We start from the raw sequence: 4,795 nt of genomic DNA on the forward strand, positions 1-4,795 counted from the left end.
CCCATCACCTCTTCACCACTCACATCCATCCACTCTTCCCCATAAACCCACCTCATAAACTCCACCTACCTTCACCTACCTTCAAAATTCAACCACCCAAACCCACCCATATGGCCGAACCTTAACCCCCCCTCCTTTCCCTATATAAAGCCCTCCAGTCTTCATCAAATTCACACAACACACCCCTTTTAGCTGAAACACTTCCCACTCTCCCTCTCCTCCATTTCTTCATCTTCTTCTTCTATTCTTTTGTTTATTGCTCGAGGACGAGCAATATTCTAAGTTTGGTGTGGTAAAAGCAAGCTTTTTGTTTTTCCATTACCATTGATGGCACCTAAGACCGGAGAATCCTCTAGAAAGGGGAAGGGGAAAATAAAAGCTTCTACCTCCGAGTCATGGGAGATGGAAAGGTTCATCTCCAAAGCCCATCAAGACCACTTCTATGATGTTGTGGCCAAGAAGAAGGTGATCCCCGAGGTCCCTTTCAAACTCAAAAGAAATGAGTATCCGGAGATCCGACATGAAATTCAAAGAAGAGGTTGGGAAGTTCTAACAAATCCCATCCAACAAGTCGGCATCCTAATGGTTCAAGAGTTCTATGCCAATGCATGGATCACCAAGAACCATGATCAAAGTAAGAACCCGGATCCAAAGAACTATGTTACAATGGTTCGGGGGAAATACTTAGATTTTAGCCCGGAAAATGTGAGGCTGGCGTTCAAACTTGCCAAACATGGAAGAGAACGCACGCCCCTACACAAGGAGAGTCAACTTTGATCAAAGGTTGGACCAAGTCCTTATGGACATATATGTAGAAGGAGCTCAATGGAAGATTGACTCCAAAGGCAAGCCGGTTCAACTAAGAAGATTGGACCTCAAGCCTGTAGCTAGAGGATGGTTGGAGTTCATTCAATGCTCAATCATTCCCACTAACAACCGGTCTGAAGTTACTATAGACAGGGCCATCATGATCCATAGCATCATAATTGGAGAAGAAGTAGAAGTTCATGAAGTCATCTCCCTTGAACTCTACAAAAACTTTTTGACATTATTTTTAGTATGTTTTTAGTAGGATCTAGTTACTTTTAGGGATGTTTTCATTACTTTTTATGTTAAATTCACATTTCTGGACTTTACTATGAGTTTGTGTGTTTTTCTATGATTTCAGGTATTTTCTGGCTGAAATTGAGGGACTTGAGCAGAAATCAGATTCAGAGGTTGAAGAAGGACTGCTGATGCTGTTGGATTCTGACCTCCCTGCACTCAAAATGGATTTTCTAGAGCTACGAAACTTGAAATGGCGCGCTTTCAATTGCGTTGGAAAGTAGACATTCAGGGCTTTCCAGAAATATATAATAGTCCATACTTTGGCCAAGAATAGATGATGTAAACTGGCGTTCAACGCCAGCTTTCTACCCAAATCTGGCGTCCAGCGCAAGAAAAGGATCCAAAACCAGAGTTGAACGCCAGAAATGGATCAAAACCTGGCGTTCAACTCCACAAATGGCCTCTAAACGTGCAACACTCAAGCCCAGCCCAAGCACACACCAAGTGGGCCCCGGAAGTGGATTTATGCATCAATTACTTACTCATGTGAACCCTAGTAGCTAGTTTATTATAAATAGGACCTTTTACTATTGTATTAGGCATCTTTTGATCATCTTTGGATCCCAGATTGTATTTTTGATCCTGTGATCACGTTTTGGGGACTGGCCATCTCGGCCATGCCTGGACCTTTCACTTATGTATTTTCAACGGTAGAGTTTCTACACTCCATAGATTAAGGTGTGGAGCTCTGCTGTTCCTCAAAGATTAATGCAAAGTACTACTATTTTCTATTCAATTCATCTTGTTTCGCTTCTAAGATATTCATTCGCACATGAAGGTGATGATTATGTGTGACGCTCATCACCATTCTCCCCTATGAACACGTGCCTGACAAACACTCCCGTTCTACATGAAATAAGCTAGAATGAATATCTCTTAGATCTCCTAACCAGAATCTTCGTGGCGTAAGCTAGAATGATGGCGGCATTCAAGAGAATCCGGAAGGTCTAAACCTTGTCTGTGGTATTCCGAGTAGGATTCAATGAATGAATGACTGTGACGAGCTCCAAACTCGCGATTGCAGGGCGTTAGTGACAGACGCAAAAGGATAGTAAATCCTATTCCAGCATGATCGAGAACCAACAGATGAATAGCCGTGCCGTGACAGGGTGCGTGAGCATATTATTCACTGAGAGGATAAGATGAAGCCATTGACAAGGGTGATGCCTCGAGACGATTAGCCGTGCCGTGACAGGGCATTGGATCATATTCCCGAGAGATGACCGAAAGTAGCCATTGACAGTGGTGATGTATCACATAAAGCCAGCCATGGAAAGGAGTAAGACTGATTGGATGAAGACAGCAGGAAAGCAGAGGTTCAGAGGAATGAAAAGCATCTCCATTCACTTATCTGAAATTCCTACCAATGATTTACACAAGTACCTCTATCCCTATTCTATTAGTTATTATTCGAAAACATCATTATCAAATTATATCTGCCTAACTGAGATTTGCAAGGTGACCATAGCTTGCTTCATACCAACAAGCTCCGTGGGATTCGACCCTTACTCACATAAGGTATTACTTGGACGACCCAGTGCACTTGCTGGTAAAAGCATGTTTTTACATTTAAGCACAATTTAAGGGAGAATTACAAAAACATGCTAATTCATTGAATAAATGTGGGAAAAGGTGGATAAATCTCCCAAAATAAGCACAAGATAAACCACAAAATCGGGGTTTATCAAATCTCCCCACACTTAAGCTAAGCATGTCCTCATGCTAAAATCAAGAAAGAAGCAAAGGGACATCAACATTTATTCAATGCAAACTAACTACATGCAACCTATCTATATGCAATCTATCTACATGAATGCATCCACTTAGTCAAAATAAATTAATTTCCAAGAAAACATATTTAAGTACAAGGGCTAAAACCATAGCAATCAAACCAAACCCACAATTGAATTGAATTATTAAAAAAGATTTTACAAACTTGCAAGAAAAGATGATCATGGGTGGAAACATGTAATTGAGCGATCAAACCCTCACCGGATGTGTATCCGCTCTAATCGCTCAAGTGTATGGGGTTGATTCACTCAATTCTCCCCTAATCATGTTTTCCAAGGTTTGTTTTTCATCTAACAATCAACAATTACTTTATGCATGCATACAAATATCATGAGGGCTTTCCCACGGGTTGTAATGGGGCTAGGGTCAAGGTAGGATGCATATGGTCAAGTGAGCTTGAAATTTGAATCTTTGATTAACTTAAACTTCCCACCTAACCTATGACAACCTATACAATTCTAAACAAACCTAACTACCCATTCTTCACTTTTTCACACACTCATGCATTCTCTTTTTTTTTTTTTTTATCACCACCCATATGCATTGACTTTTATTGAACCTTGCCTTGGGGCATTTTGTCCCCTTTTTTTATTGCAATTCTTTTTTTCTTTCTTTTCTATATAATTTCTTTTTTTTTTCTTTTTGTTTTTTTTTATTTTTTTTCTCTTTTCAAACTAAAATGTATACAAGAACATCAATGCATATGGTTTACACATGATTAATACATGAGTATGTTCCCAATTCCCAAGATTCTCAACACAAATATAAAAACACACTTTTATCTCTACCCAATGTTCCCAACTCTCCCAAAATCAAATGATAAACACTTTCACTAGCGTAAGCTAATTAAAGATCCAAATTAAGGGATATTTATTGTTTTTTACTTAGGCTTGTAATATGCTACAATTAAGAACAAATGGGTTAAGCATAGGCTCAAATTGGTTATCAATGGAAGATAAAAGGTAGGCTTATTTGGGTAAGTGAGCTATTTGAACAATGGCCTCAATCATATAAATGCATGTATACACAAAATAATGGACATATAGAATTAAACAAATCAAAGATTACAATCATAAGAAGAGAATAATGCACACAAGAATGAAAATAAGTGGTCTTATATGATGTAACCACACAGTTAAGGCTCAAAACTTACATGCTTGTGTTCTTAGCTCAAAAACATGATCCACAATGTATATAATTCAAGCAAGTTCTAAAAAAAATTTTTTTCAATCAATTGGGTGCCCTATAGATAAAATCCTTGGAAAATACCATGATTTTGACTAAGCTTAATATATACATATGCAAAAGTGTTGGGATTAGAAACTTGTCACCCAAAAATGCCGAACGGTCGGACGACCTCCCCACACTTAAAAGTTTGCACCGTCCTCGGTGCACTCAAAGATGAGCAAGGGGGTACGGCGACTTTCCAAGTTGCTACCTTCAGCTGGTAGGTCAACCGGTGCTGCGTGTTCTTCTCCTGCTTCTGTTTTTGCTTATGATGATTCATCCTGAACATAGAAAACAGGAGATAATAAGACAAGTAAATGCACAAGCAAGGAAGCATGGATTGTTGGAATGAGGTGAATCACTAGAATTGAGCGAGTGAATTAGTGTGACATTAATGAAAAATAAGTGTGTGGGTCCTAACTTGCATGCGGTTTGGAACTCACACCCTAGTATTTAAAAATCATGTCACAATTATACAAAGGAAAACATGCACTTCACTCATTCTAGTGTGCTTGAGATACTTTAAAAGACTTGTAGGCTAAAACAATCCAACAAGTAGTGAAGAAGCATAAAAGCATTCAAGCAAAAATCAAGTAATTGTGAAATTGGATAATGCATGGACATTGATTGATGTGTAAGTAAATTTAGTGAACAAAATGGTATATAAAAC

Source organism: Arachis ipaensis, chromosome B02, assembly GCF_000816755.2.
Source record: "Arachis ipaensis cultivar K30076 chromosome B02, Araip1.1, whole genome shotgun sequence".
NCBI lineage: Eukaryota > Viridiplantae > Streptophyta > Magnoliopsida > Fabales > Fabaceae > Arachis > Arachis ipaensis.